Source organism: Pezoporus flaviventris, unplaced genomic scaffold (assembly GCF_033815535.1).
Source record: "Pezoporus flaviventris isolate CSIRO_AGI_PZ_B2104156 unplaced genomic scaffold, CSIRO_AGI_Pfla_v1 ptg000031l, whole genome shotgun sequence".
In the NCBI taxonomy this organism is placed as follows: domain Eukaryota; kingdom Metazoa; phylum Chordata; class Aves; order Psittaciformes; family Psittacidae; genus Pezoporus; species Pezoporus flaviventris.
The window spans coordinates 7,069,667-7,089,763 of NW_026892579.1; the positions used below are offsets into that span (position 1 = coordinate 7,069,667).

A 20,097-nucleotide genomic window follows, 5' to 3' on the forward strand; every position below is an offset into this window, starting at 1 on the left:
TGCTGTAGCACAAAAGGTACAACAAATATGTTCAGGTAGATAAACATCCTCATCTATTTGGAAAAAAAAAAAAGTCTAAACAGGTAGTGGAGAAGCTAACGATGCAAGACGCATTGAAAAAAAATTTTACTTTTTTTGAATTGTGCAGAAGATGAAAGATCTCTTTCAACGGGTAATGGATTAAAATCTGTGAAACTGTGGGTTTTTTTATCATATCTCTCCTAAAGACACAGCTGGAGAAACAGTATAAGAAATATAACCAAGAAACCTAATGAAGAATATTTGCAAGTACATCCATCAATATCAAGACTCCATGGTGTTGTTAAAGTGCCAGTAAGCCCTCCACATTGATGAAGACCCCATTGTGCAAGGCACTGAAGACAACAGCAAAACAAGCAAGCAAGCAAACAAAAACCAGTAATTGTTTCCTCAAAGAATTTACAATGTAAATGAAAGACAAAAGAGAACAGATGGCTAACAAAAATCAGAAAGGAGAGTATAAGAAATCAACCCTTTATTTTAGGGCGAACAATGGTCTCAATGAGCCATGACCTAACTGTTCGGGGCAGGGGGACTGTTACTGGGTTTTTTTGAGAATGATGTAAATATAATGGAGTTTCAAGTTGCAATGTGAAGAAGAGCTATTTCTATGGGTATTTCCTGGGTACAACTAACCCTGCCAGCCTTGCACCTCTGGCGCAGAAGCTTGAGCTTCTGTTTGAAGGGAAAGCACGAAAGACTAGGAAGAACAGGGCCACTGTGACACTGACTGAGAGGCAAAGACTATGAAAGGTCTGTCCTTTCTCTTCCTCTGCAGTCAAGGAAGGTTCAAATGCACACTGGGTGTAACAAGAGATGATTTAAGAGATCTGTCCCATCTTACAGCCCAGATGGCTCCTAATGTTGCAAGACAGCATTATACTAACTACAACTGGTAAACTGCTCTCATACAGCAAGGAGAACAGCCAGTTACAAAACTTCCAAGAAGTCCAACTTCTGCAAGATTCCTTACCTTTTTATTTATCCCTCCCAGAGTGAGTTATACAGAGACTGCAGTTCTCCTGTCCAAAGGGAACTGCAGACACTAGAAAGTAGTATGTCCATGGCTTCCTGCCATCCCCCCAAGTAAATGGCAGCTCCACAGCCATGAGCAGACCTCAGCATCTCTGCCTGACTTGCAGGGCAGCACTAAAAATCATGGAGTACATCTGACACCTGGGATATCTGCAAGGCCAAGAGAAAAGACAGCTAAATCTTAAGTGGGCATTACAAGACTTACATCATCAACAGATTCACAGTGGTATGAAGGTTCCAAAGAATGGTTAAACCTTCCTGCCTAGGTATGAGAAGACACAAAGGCAGCTGTGATGCTAGACAAGCCCAGAGATTACTGGTTACAAGAATCCAACCTCACTTGGATAGGTATGTGCCCCCTATTCATGCAGACAAACAGGTAAAGAAACTGGACAACTGAAACAGAGTTTAAGTAATGTGCATAAAGTCATAGACCAAATCACTTCAGAGCCACAGATACAAATCCAGCAGTCCTAATTTCCAGTAAGCACAGGCTGTGATTCAATTAGCATTCTACTTAGTGAAATCAAAGTTTACAGCACTTCTTAATGGCTTATACAGCTAATAAAATAATTGGAATTTAAAAAAAGCCTGAAGTGAAAACATTCCACTCAAATTACATTCAGTTAACAACATGCTGACTTTGGCTCTTCATGCTTCTTAATGAAAGAAATATGCCTTTCTTCTCACTTGACTCTCTTTTTGATTAGAACAATGACAGTCGAACCCTAAAAAGAGAAGAAAAGTTCCCACTGATTTTCAACACAACAGACAGTTAAGAGGAAGGACAATGGCCTTATCTGAAGCATATCAGAACAGCACTGTGATTGAACTGCAGAAGTGGAAGTCCATGCTTTACCACTTACCTACCTAATGGAAACTATAGCCCTTTCAATTATGACTTTAATATGAGGCTCTTGTGTCCTACTGAAATTTAAAGAGATGCTGTTCATACAAGACATGCCCACAACTTTATTATTTAACAAAAAGAATGTTCTTGAAGTTTAACTTCACATGCATGCATAGTTCAGTGAAGCCTATTGCATTCCTACTTTGTGAAGAAACCTATCACCAGAAAGAATTAAGATAAAAACAGAACAGCACATGTGAAAATCCTTAATTTCTGTAGGGCAAATTATTGCTGCAATATCTTGATCCTATTAAGAAATCAGTGGCTATAAAATACATTCAAAAGATCCAAGTAATTTTCCCTATCAGTTTGCTCAAGTCAGTTTTCAAGCATTCTTACTCTTTCTCCCCTAGTATGAAAAAGGTACAATGAATTTTCTTCCACATTTTAAAAATAGAAATTACAATTGTCCCAAATAAGTAATATGAAAAATTACAACAACCGCAGTTTGCCAGAATAATGAGAGTTCTCTAGAGCAGTCATTACATATTAATTAAAACATTTCTCCTCCAGGCTACTGGCTGCTTTCCTGGCATAGCTGGCTACATTCCAGAGCTGCTAATTCAGATACTAATAACAGCACTTAATTGCTACATATAACTGCATTCATATTCATACACAAAACACTTTGATTGCTATAGAAGAAAAGCTATTCCTAGTTTAAGGATTTAAGCCTTCCTTAAGGCACTGGAAGTTAAGAATTAGCTCCTCAAAACATGTAATTGCAGAATAACGAATTCAAGCTTCCCTGGAAGATGGAACAGAAGCTATGCTTAAGATGAAAATATTAGACCAAGAGCCTATTCTTACAAGAAAACCCCAAACTATTACAATTAAAAATTATTCCAAAATGAAACCACTTCAACTATAATCTGAGTGTATGTTCTTATACTTTATTTCCTTGTTCAAAAGTCTATAGCAATAAAACTACACCATGTAGTTTCCAAAAATATATTCCACAAATATGCTGCTCTCTCACCATGAGTTTTTAAGAATCAGCCTTATTTTAGGCGTCTTTTGTCTTCAAGTATAGTATCTAACATCTGCGCATTCACAAAATCATTCCCATTGTCACAGATTACGCAATACATATTTATCTACCAAATTACAAACCAAGTTGTTAAATGTTTTAGTTCATTCTTTAGACTCAAGCACTAGGAATTACAAAGCAATATAAAAGAAAACATTAACACTATATTGCGTCAGGTTTATCCTCACAAGTGTGTTTCAAGTGGTTGGCTTAACACATTAATAACACCATTCCTTAATGAACTTCAAGATTTTTTTTTAATATCTTCCCTTGACATTGTTCTGGTTGAGACAGGGAATAAAAAGCTACTACTGTTTGGAACAGAAGTGATATGAGGCAAGTGAAGAGAAGGATATTTAAATTAAGGATTCAAAATCAACTAAATATTTTGTTTCCCCACATTACAAAAATCAGATGTGTCTGTGTAGCTGACACAGCAAACCGAGACAGCAGTGAATAGCTCAGAGAGTAATCTGTTTGGCATTACACATACAGACTGGGGAAAGTGAAAACAAACTTTCTACATTAATATAACAGATTCTCATGTGGAAAGACCTATAGCTACACTTTCGCAGGTTTTGAGCACCTGCAGAATAGACTGGCCAATTATCCCCTAAACTAGTACCTCTGCTCACTGTTAAGACATCTTTCCTAAAAATCAGTTCTCCCACCATCTCATTATGTAAACAGTAGGGTAGATCAGGCCACACTATACTGTTAGCACTTTTAAGTTCAAACTATAATGATGCTGGATAATAAGAACTTCTTGCATTAACTCATGATGAACAGAAATTACAGAATCTGAGACAAACTGCTTCCAAATCAATCTCTTAATTTATAAAATGAAAATACTTCTTCTCATACTGAAAGTGTATGAAATTCTTGGTGTTTTGTGGAAATTACAAATATTTCTAAGAAAAATAATTTAAAATTATTGTGTAAAATAAATAATACAAAACAGATTATATGAATGGCAGATGTTTAAAAATGTTTCACTGTCTCACTAAAAAGGTTTGTGCAGAAGTAACCTATTACAATAAAGTCATAGGGCAGAGTTAATATAACTGCTTAAGTAATGGCACTTTAGCATCTTCTGAAAGCTAAACTTGAATAATAGTTAGGAGGGTTTTCCTTATATTTAAAAAAAAGAATACTTGGAGAAAAGGGAAGGACAATATTTACAATATGAAAATCTTCATGCTTCCATTAAGTTAGTAGTTATGAATAAGCAAGAAGAAGGAAGTCTGTATGTATTCTCCCAGCCTCAAACCAGTAACAGCTGAGGGACTTCATAAGCCAGGTTTTGGGGAGTTTTTCTACTGATCGAATTTAGATGTTACTTCCCTCCCCACCCCCCCACCCAGTGTTTTTATCAGTATTCTGGCCATTTCTTCTCCATGAACTGCCATTCTCTCCAGAAACACTTAAACATTTTCAGCATCTGCAACATCTTACAGCAAACTTCCTCCATAACTCAACTGTGGACTGTGCGAAGGACCTCCACTTCTACTATGGCCGTTTACATACAAGGACATCCTCTTCAGCAAAGCAGAAGATTGGCTTCCATAAGATTTGTTAGTAGTGTAGCTTGGGAATTTGAAAGATCCTATTTTGGAGGAAACAGAAGCTGTTGTTCAAAGTTATTTTTGGAGATAATTGCTCATTTCCAGCTAGTATTAATAATTTTTTGCCTGCATAATCACATTTACATGGCATTTACTTTTAAGAACAAAAGAATTGCAATACTGTGTGGATCAAAGACTGATTTAGCCCAGTATCCTGTTTCTGACCACCACAAAATACTTAGACAAAGAACATCTGAAAAAGGGCTAGCATCCTACAATACTTTTTCCCTGGCTATATTCTCCCAACATGCAGCAATAAACAGCTTAGAAACCTCCTAAGCAGGATGTTGCATCTAACCATTCTTCAAGAACATTTAGTTCCATCACTACTACTTTGGCTGCAGTGTATTTTGTTGTAATAAGTTACAGAACATGCTCAACATCACATGAAAAATAAACTCCCATTTGTTTTGAACCTGCTCGTACTTTAACTCTTCTGCTGTAAGAAATATAAATGAATCATGCCTACTAAACTTCCTCTTGCAACATATGATTTTTATATGCCTTGATCAGATCTGTTCATACTAGTTTCTTCTGAAGCATTTTTTTGACTTAGTCTCTCTTGTACTGAAGATATACATTTCCCTGTTTCCCGTTTATGTTAAGTCCAATTGTATCTTACTGTTTCTGAGACAGGGTAGGTAGAACTGCATATAGTATTTAATATGGGGCAAACAATAAGTTTTAGTTGCTAGCCCAACCAGTTGGGCTAGCAACTCTTTTTTCCCCATTTTTTCCTAATTACCCCCCTCTTTTTTTTTTATATATATTGCAACCACTTCAGAGTAAAGATACTTAGAACACTATCCATGACTTCATTTTCCCGCTAATGGCAGTGATCAATGTAGGGGCTTTTTCCAGCATGTACTTCAATTCTATTTCTCCCCATGGGATACATGCATACGCTGAATTTTATCTGCCATGCTAATCGCTCTGCAATACACAACCCAGCAAGTCTAATAGTCAGCCACCAACATGCTCACATATGAGGAGATGCTACAAAGAGTTTGTTCACCCTGCAGATGAGAAGACCAGCACCTCAAAAGGAATCTAATTAGCGCCTCCAGATATCCAATGGGTAATTACTGCAGAATATAGAGCTGGTCTCTTCTCGGTGGTGCACAGTTACAGGACAAAGAACAACTGAAACTGCAATGAACAATATTCCAATTACATGTTATGAAACAATTTTTCAAACACCAGAACGTGAGGCCCAGAAAGGCTGTGGAATTTCCATCCTTGGATATATTGAAAACTTGACTCGACAAGGCTGTGAACAACCTGATCTAACTCAGAATTTCAATTTATTTATTTATTAAATTTGGCCCTGTTTTGAGTGAAAGGTGTCAGACCAGACAGCTAGAGACTCTTCCAATTCATTTATGAATCTTAGAAAAATATAAAAACTCCTTCAGGTAAGGAAAAAAAAAAATAGAGAGAGAGAGATACCTATCTATATCTATATATAGATATAGATATATATAGACTAAGCCATAAGATTAACTTCCCCTTTTTCTCCCCTTTAGACATGGGAAGGACTTAAGGGTATCCTTAACTTCTAAGCCATTAAATCCTCCAAAGTAGACCTTATGAAACCTATTGTAACCATTATAGATGTAAGCTTCACTGCTCAGAACAGCTGCATCTCCCTCCTAATGATGCACTTTATCCATCAATACTGTTTTACTCCTGTTGCCTGTGCCCAGAAGCACAGGGTTACCCTTTGCCTAAGGCACTCCAGATACATCCTCTCTTATCCATTATTTATTTTTCTTTCTCCAAGGAAAAAGAGTCATTTCCAGAAGAAGGAATTGTTCAACAGATATTAGGTAACCAACAGAGACCATTAGACCCAGCAAGTATCCATGTCCACAGAGAGCCTCTGTAGGTCAGCCTCCTGGAAACTGCCAACCCTATTTTTATCCAACCTATCACTACCCAAAGATGATGTCAAATGCCTTGTGCTACATGCCTTGCTTACACACACCTGTGAAAATTGTTTCAGAGCCTGCTCAGTAGCTTGCTCATGAATTCAGAAAAAATTCATTAGTTGTGGGTGCAAAAGGGAAAACAACTGCATTTCCACATAGTTGCTCCCACTACTAAGCAATCCACACATCACAGAACAGTAGGTCACTAGAAAAGAAAAGCAGATGTTGAAACATATGTATTGACACATTTAGAGTTCCTACTGTCAGAGAAGTGCACTGCTTCTTCTATTCAAGAGATCTGATGATCCCATTAGACAATGCACATGTTTAAGGACTAAAAATAAATTTATGACATAGGAAGTATCCTATACTCTAAATTCAGGTTGCATAACTACAGCTTTCAGTTTGCTTGCTTTGAAGTGTATAGTTTGTATGTCTGAGTTAAGCTTTCCCTTAAAACAATATTATATATAAAAAATAAAATCCCAATTTAAATGAAAATTCTAAAATATTTGGAACAAAGATAATTTAGTGCAAGGAAATACCATCTCTTCTGGACACCAAAGCTGTCTTGAACAGGCTTTTAAACTCAGAATTATCTATAAAGGATCAATTAGATTTCCACAACATGCTCAAAGAGATCATGGCAAATACACAAAGATTTATGAACCAGGATCTAGTGGAAGCATCCAACAGACATTGTTTTTTTCCCCACTGTCTTTTTCTTTTGTCCCTGAAGAACAAGTGTTTTATTCAATAACCTTATTACTGAAGAATACCAGTAGTTATAATGAGTCAGAAACCAAGAAATATATATGACCCACCAGATCCTGATAGAGATCTTTGAACAGACACCCTGTTTCCATACAAGCATCAAAGCATAAACCTGTTTTCAGCAGACATTAAGTCATTAGCAATCTGAATTACTTTATTCTGAATGAAATTAGTTTATTCTGACTGAACTCACAGACCTCAAAAATAGCTGAAAACTTTCTTGTGCTTACACATAGCATCTCTTCAGTATGCATGTCTTGTGACAGTCCAAAACGCTACTTCAGGCCTGTACATGCCCTTTTTAAGCTTAATGAAACAAAGAGGAAAGAGGCATGCACTTGCTGATACATTGTAAAATTAGCAACATAAGGTCATATAATAGGAGTAAGGAAAAAAAAACAAACACTGTATCAAGTCAGAACATAAACTGATGTCCTGGGTTCAGCTGCCTGGTTCTGAGTTTCTGGCTGGGCTTAAACCACAACTGGTATTTTCCAACGCTTTATACATGGTCAAATGTTCTCTGACATGGTATGCGACAGATGAAAGACCAAGTGCCAGAAGAGATTCAGGTATACCCTTCATACAGTGATACCTCCCAAGCTTGCCATGTATAAATATTGGACTAGACTAGTTTTGCTCATTGCCTTCGTAAGTAATAACAACGCAAGATGAGAATTTCTACTGAGATCAAGTCCTTATGAGCATAAGCAGCAGAAAACCAGAGAAGTCAGAAAAAAAGGGTATTCATGCGCTGACAAAACATCCCGTATCACTGCAACATAGCTACCATCTAATTTACACTCGCTATAACAACACAAGCTTAGGCAGAGTTTCAAGGTCTTTTTTGCTTATTGGTTCCCCCTTTAACAAACCAATAAAATGGATAGTAATGGTAAACCCAAAGCAAGTACCGGGGAAAACTGACCACAACACTTTCTTCAAACTGTAAGGCACAAAAGAGGAACCTGAGATAGTTGAAGAAAGAGATATTCTTACAGGCAAACAACTTTTACTACTACAGAGACTGCAGATATTCTATGTAGTTTAAAAAGTTAGAGGAAAATAACACATGCTCAAGTTAGTGAAAACTCAAAGCTCAAAAGTAAAAAATGCCCTGTTAGGCAAAATGTTGCTGGTGGAGATTATAAGTATTAAGCCTTCAGGAACCTTTAAAGGAAAGCTGAAGTCAATCATTAACAGAAAAACACATGCATTTGGATTTCATGGCAAACTGAGCTTGACCTTTGACACTTAATAAAGTCTGAAAATGCTGTGGTAGGAAGAATAAACAAGGAACAAATCGATAAGAAATGGCTGTAACTACTTGTTTTTCCTTTTAGAAGTCATACAAGAATGTTTTCTGCTGTCTAAGACAGTTTTCAAAGCACAATGTAATCACATTTGCAACTAACGGCCTAAAAAACTGAATTCCAGAGCCGATTTCCAGACAAGTTTTTATCTTCCCTCCCCCCCAAATTAACATTGGTAACATTGGTTTCTTTTTTTTTTTATACCAAACAGCTGAACACCAAGAACCATATTCTCTTTGATTTAGGATCAATAATATTCTGCATACGGAAGTAGCAGATATTAACATCAAAGATGACAGGCTGGTTTTCCAGAAAGGTTTAATCCCAATTTCTCTCACAACCAAATTACACACATATTCTGAACATACCTGCAACCAAGCATGTCATTCAATGGCCTCATGTTCTAGAGCTATAGCACAGATTAGACCTTAAGAGCCAAATTCCTAACTTAATAGAGATACTAGCCTTCTTCCTTTCCCCTACCTCACTTGTATTAGGGCAAGACCTACAAATCAAGGTTGCTTTTGAAATGGCAAAGGTATACATTTCACTTTTACACCATCAGAAGTTCTTGTGAGACCACGATGAAGATAAAACCAGAGAAGATAAAGAAATTTTAGTTCACAAGTAAGTTTGGTGCGCTATTTGAAGTTCAGGAGCACAGTTTGCCGCAAGCAGCTCACAAACTAACCCTAACTTTTCACATGCAAAGATCTTCTGAATCCATCAGAATTGGCCAAAAGAACCCATCACACCTCAGTAACTTTGTGAGCATCCCCAGGACAGATTGTAATAGGATGTATTCTTCAATTACATCAACATGTATCCACTTTATATTCTGTAGGCTCCTACAGAATAATTAAGCTGAATTTAGGTTTTAAATATACATCTTCAAAATTCAAACTGTTACCAAAAAGTTCTCCTAATATTACAACCCACCCCCCCATCTACTCCAAGACTGTTATTAACAGCATCACATTTAGAGCTTTATAGACAAAAAAAGTCTCATTTTCAGCAAGGTAAAGTGAGCTGACAAATTAAGTTCAGTATGCCCACATTTCATGAAGCATGCTTACTTTTTTTTTTTCAATGTTTACATATAAATATATCAGTGTCATCACAAATACACTGCCAAACAGAAATAGTCCAAACCTGGACTATTTTTAAGTGACACTAAGAGCCAGTTATTTTCACAGGCTGATTTATATGCATCATATTTTCTTTAACCCATATCTCCCATTCTCTTCTCTTCAAATATTAAGAACTTTATAAAATAACAGGGGTACCATAAGTTTTTGCACAGCAAATGGGTTACGGCATTGTGCCTTTCAGAAGATTAACAGGAAGTCATTTGCATGGTAAGAGCAAATACAAGAAAAAGCATATACGACAGGGTCACTGTCAGTAGGTGCCCTTTATATCAGTTACATGCACACGTGACTAGGCTTGCGCACTCTGCAACCCTTGTAACCAAGAAAACCGGCCACTGTAACTCTTGACCTTGTTCTTGTAGCTCAACTCCATCCAAAATTTTCAAGTCTGCCAATATTACTCATTGGGACAGTAAAATACTTCTCATTTACTTAGTGCCCAGCTGCGCAGGCAGTTATCTATCCATTTTCCAGCAATCCAAATACCCAAGTTGCCATACATCTAGAAAACCTGAGCAAATTGCTACTTTGCACACACAAAGTAATTTTATCTTAGATATACAGCTGGTAAACCCTCAGGAATGTGACTTGCTGCATACACAGTATTTCACATACGCAACTGCAATAAATCAGTCTGACGGATACAGGACACACAAACTACAGCTTGTTGAAGTACTTCTTAGCGTATTTGGAGTTCATGTCTGCCCGATCTAGTCTAATATCCAGCTTGCAAGGAAAGATGAAAAGCAAAAGGTGTATTTATTCATAATACCATCAGAATTTTGACTAGGGTCTCTAGACACTGCAAATACTTATTACTATTAACAGTTACAATCTGGATTGTATTTACAGTTAATAAAGTACAAAAAAGTTTTACACAAGAAGCTTCCTGTTAAGCTGTTGCATCACAGGCTCTCTCTCTCAACCATTAAAATGTTTGTTTGTTTTTTCCTTAGGAAACGCTAAAGAGTCAAATATGAAAGCAAACACTTCCTCAAAGCTATTTTAAAGGTGCACCATATTCATTTTAAGTTCATATTCTACAGCTGAGAATTTAAATATGAGGTGAGGTGACCCTGGCTGGACGCTAGGTGCCCAACAAAGCCGCTCTGTCACTCTTCTCCTCAGCTGGACAGGCTCCTGGGTCAGGATAAGGACAGGAAGATCATTCATCAGTCACTGTCACAGGCAAAGTAGAACTTGAGGAAATGAGTTTAATTTATTACTAGAGTAGGATAATGAGAAAAAAGGGAAAACCTTAACACACCTTTCCCTCCCCCCCCCCCCCCCCTTCTTCCTGGGTTCAATTTCACTCCCCAGTTCTCTACCTCCTCCTCTGCAGTTGTGCAGGGTGACAGGGAATGGAGATTAGGATCAACTCATCACACACTGTCTCTGCTGCTCCTTCCCCCTCACAATGAGAACTCCTCACACTCTTCCTCCGCTCCACCTCAGGTCCCTCTCACAGGAGACGGTCCTCCATGGACTCCTCCAACATGAGTCCTTCCCACAGGCTGCAGGTCTTCACAAGCTGCTCCAGCATGAGTCCCTTCCACAGGGTGCAATCCTTCAGGAACAGACTGCTCCAGTGTGGGTCCCCCATAGGGCCACCAGTCCTGCCAGCAAACCTGCTTCAGCATGGGCTCCTCTCCCCACAGGGCCACAGGTTTATCCAGGTTACTGAGTATATCCAAAAAACCCAATTTAAACTCAGTTTTTCATAGCCTTTTTCATATAACTTCCATATTTCATGCACAGCACCACATAATTCCCCAGCAAAACACAGCAATTTCATTTTAAAATACAAATAAATGGGCAAGTAAATGAGTTACTTGAGCATTGTTTTGTAATTTTAGAACCATAATATTTCAAGTTAAAATTCTATTTACTTCAGATAGGGCACAAATTTTATTTTGCAACATTTGTCACATACCTAGCTACTCTCCAGCATTACAAGTGGTCTCCTTTATGATACTATATTACTTTGTAAAAAATACTTTGTTACTGTTAAAACACCCAGTCAGTTCTCAAAAGACTGAGCCTACTTCTAAAGAAAATATTTAAGGGCTTGGGTTGTTTTTTGGGGTTTGGGTTTGGTTTTTTTTCCCCAAAGTTTTAGATAGCTAAAACTTAATAAAAAAAAAGGCAATATTAAAGTGTATATCTCATATACAGAAAAAGCATATATACAGTGCTAACTAAAATAAATTTGTGGTTCAAATCAAGAAACACGTCTTTCTATTCCAACAATATTCTTACTACATTATTTATTCTTTTACTTTGGATCCACCTATTAGTGATTGTTTACCAAAACTATGATGCCTGCTTCCAAAACCACCGAAGTTCAACTAGCAGATAAAACTTACTGAAGCTTCTCTTAAAGAAAGAATCATTTTGCTTGGTAAAGATCCTGCTATCTTTAAAAACAAACCAAATGATTTTACTGAATATTTGGCTGTGTTCTGAAAAATATCAGAAGTCCAAAGCTCTTATTTCTAAAATAAGCAGGTACAACAGCACAAAATTCTGAGCCAATCACACTGCTGGTTCATTTCCTCCCCCAGTTTTCACCAATGCCTTTAGCTTTTCAAGCTTCTGGGTGGCTGTATTAAAAGACTCTTTGTACCTACCGTGAGCAAACAGACACAGGCACACACTGTCTAGTATAAACTTTTTCTCTCACATCCTGGATTAAAATATTGTCTGTTAGCTCTTTAAATTATGAAAGCCTCTTTTCTTCCTTCTAAGAAAAACCATAAAATTTAGTCAAGAAAACTGCTGGAATTGGCCATCTCCTCCAAATAACTGACGATTGGAAGACTCTAGGGATTTTTGATGCATTACTCCTTAATCATCCACTAGAGAATCTTTATCTCTATATCTGTTGAAAAGAAGCCTAAATCCACCATTCTGCCTGGCAACTGCAACAGATTTGCTTAAGCTTTGCAAATCAAACACTTTCTTGCAGTGACTTTGCCATTTTGTTGTGTCAGTGGCAAGAACTGGTATATATTCAGTACGGAGATATATTTTCCCCCCAGTTATATTTCATAATAGCATTACAAGTGGTCTCCTTTATGGTACTGTATTACTTTGCAAAAATTATTTCATTACATTTAAGACATCCGATAAGTTCTCAAAATACTGAATATACTTCTGAAGAAAGTATTTTAGGGTTTTTTTAAGTTTTATATAGGTAAAAGCTAATAACAGTAATTGCTACTAGATAATGTGAATAATTAATAATGTGCATACAGTACATATCCACACTTCACAGGAAACTTCACAGCTAATATTACATAAGCAGGCATTACTAATCTAGAACGCAAAAGAAAAGAAAGCTTCTAGTTCCTATGATACAAAAGCTTAGACAGTGCTATTTCCACTGACAAATATATTGATAGAAGAAAATGCAGGAAAAGCAGAAGAACAAGGAAGACTGCAGATACATGCATTACATGCAAGATCCTGAACAAAATCTTTTAAGTTCTGCTTCTCATGGAGTACAGCTCTGTTCACCTTGTTAGAAGGCCTGATGTAGGCATCGCTACTGATGGTAACAGGTATCAGACTCTGTCTTCCACCAAGCTCCATTTGTGCAGTGCTGGATTATGCAGTGAAAGATCATCTGCACACCCGCAAAGGGGCACAGAGAAGCAATGGCAGGAGGGCTCCCCAGTAACATCCTGCCCTGGCTCCTGCCAGGCCCACTGCAGGAGCCATCACCCCTGATAGCACCAGCCTGTCTGTGTGCTCAGGGGAGCACAGGGGCAAAGGCAGACAGGAACCCAAGCTGTAGGCTCAGAGGAGACACCCTGTCCAGTGCCTTACTGGGCTCTCCAAGGACAACCTCAGCCGCTTCATCAAGGTGTGATGCCCACCAGGATGAGTCAATGCCAGGGCACTTTCAAGACTGAAGGGGATTAGTGCCTTAGGGCATGTTGGGGAAAAGAGTTTCAGGATAGCACAGAGTTTATTATGGGATGTTTAGGAAAGAGGGGAATTTGGGCAATCTGGGGAGGAACAAGTATGGGAAAATCAGAAGGATAAATAGGACTGGTCCGTATAACGAGTTTGCTTCTCTGGCCCTGCCTTTTACGGAATCAGCACAGCCTGTCCTGCCTGCTTCCTAAAACCCTTCTTAACCTTTTCCAAAGCAATAGGCTTTCCAACTGTGCATGTATCCGAGTCTGAGCCCAGCACATGGAGGGATCCACACTGCAAACACATATACATACATTATAGATACATTACACACATACATATTCTGAGTAGCAGACCGCCATTCGTTCAACTAGAAAGAGGAGTAGGATGTGGCTTCTAGTGCTATGTTCATGTGAGCATTGTTATTTGAGTACCTGACAGTTCATCAGTGTGGCTTGCCCCATATACATGTGGTGCATGTGGACCCTACAACTGTGCGTACTGGAAATACACTGTCAGGCTAGACCAGAGACACAAAGCTGCAGCAGCTTCACTTCTCTTGGGTTTTGGGGTCTGGCCTGATATTTTCCCAAATACTTAGGAAAAAGAAAAAAAATATATATATTATATAAATCTATAGTCCTGTTTAAAATACACTAGTCCTTCTGTCTTGGTCCAAACTTGTATTTTCAGGAAGTTGCACTTGTCATAAAAGAACAATTATTTCTTTCTTCCAACACATCTTACGAAAGAGACTGAAAAACCAATAACACAGTAAAGCTTAAGTAGAGCTGCCAAGATCATTTCAATTTTGAAAGTTCAGTTTTAATCCCACCATCTTAAAAGGAGTTTCTGTGTATAATATCCCTTCAGAAACAAGCTTATCCTCCTTAAAAGCTACTGATGTAGCATCAGAAGTGCTACATAGTACTGGGGGAAGAAGAGCGCATCTCAGTTGCACTGAAATAATGCTCTTCCCCCAGAGGTCTTCCTGTGAGTTAAATTCACAAGTAGCTTTTATATTGGTAAAAAAAAGTACTTACTGGTATTACTCTCTCAAAGAAAATCTCTGGAAAGCTCTACACTTCCTCCCAGGGTCTCTCACAGTGTAGGACGAGTTGCTAGGACAGAACACTCTCCTTGCAAGAACTGAAATACAGTTTGGGAATTTGGGAACTCGCCTGCCATTATAAACTATACCAGCCAAAGAATCCAAGAAATAAAAAGCAAACCATCCAAAGGGTAGCAAAGTCTAAACATCTTTATGGAATAAACAGCAGAACTCAACGTACTGGATCCCTCAGAAATATGAAAACTGGTGCACGTAACTTCACCTTGATAGCATAACATGGTATGAAAGAGCATTAGGTAAAAAATACTGGAAAGATTATTTCAAAAAAGATAGAAGTACAGTTTGGAAGAACTTTAAAGTAAGACTGCAAATAGACTGCCCAAGTAATTAACTATTGGGAATGTGGACAGCAGAAGAACAGTATCTGTTTTTCAATTATTCTGAAAAAACACTAAAAATTAAAGCATGCTATGAGTGTTACTTTAGATGAGGTGCTTCAAAGAAAAGCTGTTAACAGTCAGCATCCCCTAGCCAGACTAAATAAAAAAAAGAATCAACAACGCCCACTTGCCCACTTTTACCACAGTTCACCCTGTAGACTGGAGTGCAGAAAGCTCTCATTTGTGCTTTGTTCAGTAAAAAGCATTGGGTGCCAAAGGAGCTAGAAAGCAGCAGTAATGTGAGGAGCCCTTGGCAGTTCAAATTCGGTAATGACTACCCACCAGTCCTCCAGGAATCCATCTCCAGAAGGTGGCTGCTCTTCAGAGAGTTTGAGACAAATAAGGTTCACTGTGCAAGGAATTCATACTCAGCCCATGACAGGAAACGGATCACGACACAGAAATTGTAATTATCAAGCATGTTAACATGGTTTGAAAATGGGTAAGTCTGCATGAATGAACAAGACAGAAGCCTGAAATACTAAGGAAAAGGATTAAGCTGATAAATCCCAAGAACTAAAACTAGTGTGACAGCAGAGCCCTGTGTTTCCCCTGGCACCAGCAAGGTAGAAAAGAAAGAAAAGGGGGAGACTAGAGAGATTTCTTGAATGACAGGATAGGCATAAAAACATTCTAGCAATCAAACTGGAGCCCCATATAAGCTGAACGCAGCTGAAGTGAGTAATTTTAATAACTCAGACACTATGTCTGATACATGTATTTTGGTAGCTTAAAGGGTAGTAACATATAAACAGCTGGTAGCATGAAACAGAGGCAGATGTTCTCTCCCTTCTTCTACAAATGTAGAGACATTTTGTAACAAACATTAAGAGTGATATGATTGGATAATGAATGGGGATACCTGGGTGTGGAAACCCCGGAAAAAATGGCAGAAGAAAGCCCTTAAAGAATAGCATGTGTTGATGACACCTGTAGGCTTTGCTACAACAATGTTTATCATGTAAATGGAGGGTGATGAATGGGACAGGTAATGGGAAAAATGATACTATAGCAACAAGGGAAATAGTCCGTAACAACCCTAGATATGTTATCCAGGCATTAAGAAATCACACATGCTAGCCTCATTATAGACCATTTATGTCTGACTCAACATTCCCTAGTACTTGACTGAGGGGAAGATATGGTTGCAGCAGAGATTCCTGCTTTCCTCAGTAGCATAAAACACTAGTTTATTGGGGAGGACACACAAAAAAAAAAAAAAACAAAACAAAACACACCACAAAAGCACACCACAACACCACCAACCAAAAACCAAACCAACAAATCTGATACAGCACTTTAAATGCCAAACCACTCCAAATTTAATATTCTTTTAAAGCTCCAATTTAATAAATTCTCTCTGGATATTCCTGGCTTATGAACCTCACAATTCAAAGACCAATTCAGACAATTCCATACACCAGTACAATAATGCTACATTTTAATACATTTTTTGATGATAACTTACATGTGCTGCCTTCCATTTAAGCTAGACAATGCAACATCAAGTCATTTGCATCCTTCAGTCATTTCTTAGTATCACCCACTCAACCCAATGAAACCGGCAAAAAGTAAGACTTATTAAGAGAACAAGTGAAAACAAAACCAAAATAAAGCTTGTTAAAAAACAAAGGAAAACTAATTAGGACAAGAATTTGATCTAATAAATTATTCTGCGTGAATAATGATCAGCTTGTCAAAACTCAGTGCCTGTTCATGAAGCTCACAGCTGGAAACAGCAGAGATATTTCAGGTCAAGAATGAGGTTCTTTGGCAAAAACTTCACAAAGAAGTTTGCATAGGTCCTGCCAACACCATGCTTAGCTTGAGGCAATGGCTTTTACTTCCAGGAGCTCTTAAGTGTCTCAATTAAAAGAGAAAAGAAACCCTTAATAACATACCCGATAAAGAAAACAAAGTATTCTAGTAGTTCTACAACTAGTTTATTCTCAAGAATATTAGACTTCATATGAGAAATTACAGAAACCAGAACATAAAAAGACTCAAACCAGCAATGTTATTTTTAAGTATTTGTCTTCCTTTGTACCTTCCTTAGGGACAGCGCCTTAGAAAACAGAGGACAAATTCACTAAAGTTTCTCATACTCAAGATGGCTTCTGCTAAACAGGGTCATTACTGCTCTTAAAAAGCCTGCAAGGAAGAAGACATGAGAGCATCTTTCCCCCTTGTCCCTCACCCTCAGTCAAATATCTTCACATAATCCTGACAAGGCGAACAGATGATGGCATATACTTCAGTACTGGTAACCATAAATAATCATTTAAATATCCTTTAGATGCAGACCAGTAGGAGCTTGATGAAGAACACTTAGCCTTTTCATAGCTTTCATACAGAAAGATACAACAAAAGTATTATTAAAACCCCCAAAAGATGGGCACAGGAAAAAACATCATCCTGTTTCAGGATAAAAACCCAAAACCAAAACAGCATTTCCGCATGGCAGACACACAACTAGGAATTGTTTTAAAAATTAATCCTCTAGAAGAACAAAGGCACTTCAGTAAATTATTTGAGAAATTGTAAAGTATGTTTTCTGCACTTTGTTAAATGCTAAAATAAAGCTTTAAAAAGCTAGTTATCTTATTATTTTGCAAGGTTTATTTTCTTTTCATTTAAGGAAAATCCTCCATCTGAATTTTATTCTAGAAAACACTAAAATAAAACCAAAGTATTTCTTCACCATAATGAGGAAGCCACCTCCTCTGATACCTGTCCTCTTCAAAGTGGCTGAGTATCATGAGCTTTTGCACATCTAAAAGCAGCTTTAGATACTTATCATTCATCAATCAGTGAGTTTAAACATACTTTGAATAAAGAGATTTAACAAAAAACAACAGCGTTTAGAAATAATCACTTAGTGAGAATTATCTGGATATGCTGAAGTAACATGCCTTTCAAAATAAGTCTATCTAATAGTTAATTGCTTAGAACTTCTTAAAGCTTTTAACAAAAGGTTCATCCATCACAGAAGATTCTTAGAGAAACACATGTTTCCATTGGATGAGAGGAAAAGCCCTCGGAGGTATGACTAAACTGGCTAAAAGAAACAAAAGGAGGTCAAATTCACTTTCAGAGAGCAGTTACATCTAACATTCAGAAAGAATCCATGGTAAGCCCCTTGTTGTTTGGTAGTATTAACAAATCGCTTGAAAAAAGGAGAAAGGCTGAAGGGACAAAACTCCTTATCTTAAAGCTAAACCCAAGTGACTGCAACTAAGAGATTTTTTTTTTTGTCTTTCATAACCAGAAGGTTGGTTTGAGGGAGGGCTTTTTCGTGATTTGTTTGTTTCTAGAAAGAATATATATGAATAAGAGGATGATTTTACTAGTAGTAGTTTGTCATAAAGCAACAATGGAATGGGACTCCCAAAGTAATCAGAGAGCACATTTAGGACACAAGGAAATGTGAACTATGTTAAGAAAATCAATTCAACTGTGCATCCTCTACAGTTACGTGTTCTGAAGACCACAGGTATTAAACTACTTTGAAAAAAAGCAATTGATACAGTGTGGGCTTCTCTATCTCTCCAAGTCATAAAACTATTGACTGGCCAAAGGGAAGAAGGTATATAGGAGGAAAGACTACTTTTTTAGCTTCATAAGCATCAGTTACTAGTATTGGATACAGAACAGTGGCTTCAATAAATCTGAAGTGACGTATTCTATTTACTGATGCATGAACCAGTCATGAATATGTAGAGTTACGGTCTTGTTTATTAAGCATTAAAGCCATACAACTTGTTTTACAAGAGATAATATGGATGAAAAGAAAGACTTCACATGCACCAAGTCTTGATAATACCATATTTGAAAGAGTGACTGATATGCTGAAGGACTTCAACGTCCTGAGAAACAGGCCAACAAGAACCAGAAGAAATTAAAAGGCAGACAAAGTCTTGCACCTGCTATGAAAAACAACAGGAGCCAGTACAGGCTGCAGGTCAACTGCTCAGATACATTTGCAGAAAGGGACATGAGGGACCTCATGGACACAAGAGGAAGCTGAGTCAGCAATGTGCTATTCAGCAACAAAAATTGACTGCGTTCCAGGCAGCATTAGCACAGCATTGCCAGCAGGATAAGGGACACAGACATTCCACTTCCACAACACGTACCAGGTTTTCTGCTCCCCAGAATGAGAGACAGGCACTGACACACTGGAATGAGTGCAGGAGAAGGCCACCAAGATAATTAAAGGCTAAGGCACACAATACAGGGGAAAAGGATTGGGGAAAATTGGATTTTTTCAGCTTAAGAAGAGGCTTGGGAGGCAGGAGCAATGTAGATCTTATTGCTGTCTACAGCTTACCTAAAAGAGAAAACAACCACACTCAGAGGTGCACATCTATGGCACAAGAGGCAGAAGACGTGATGTGGTATTTTTCACTATGAGGGTGATCAAACAATGGAATGTGTTATCCAGAGCAATAGCTGTCTATCTTAACTCGACTGGACAAGGTCCCGAGGAATCTCATCTGACATAACTTGCTCAGACCAGGGGGTCAAACAAGATGGTCTCCAGAGATCCTGTCCGGCCTTAATTACTCTATGATTCTATGAATACAGACACCATAGCTAAAAGTTTCTCAATTTCCTCTAAAATACTGCCAGGGCACTTCAAAGAAAAGGTCATAGAGCTTTTTTGCAATTAGTAGGAGGGTCCATGCAAGCACAGCATTATAAATTGAGGCTTTGGAATGTTTTTATGCTATTAGATTCTCTTCTCCATAGCTACCAAATACAAATAAGAAGATACAACAACTGAAACAACAATAACCATATTTTTTGATAAATGAAACTATTTTTCATTTACAGGCTTGCTCAAGTGGCTC

General features: G+C 37.8%; 1 protein-coding gene across 1 annotated transcript in view; it reads right to left on the bottom strand.

The window, feature by feature from the left end:
* Positions 1 to 20,097, bottom strand: part of SLC16A10 (solute carrier family 16 member 10) — a 72,168-nt gene that overhangs the window by 31,219 nt on the left and 20,852 nt on the right. The window lies entirely within an intron of this gene.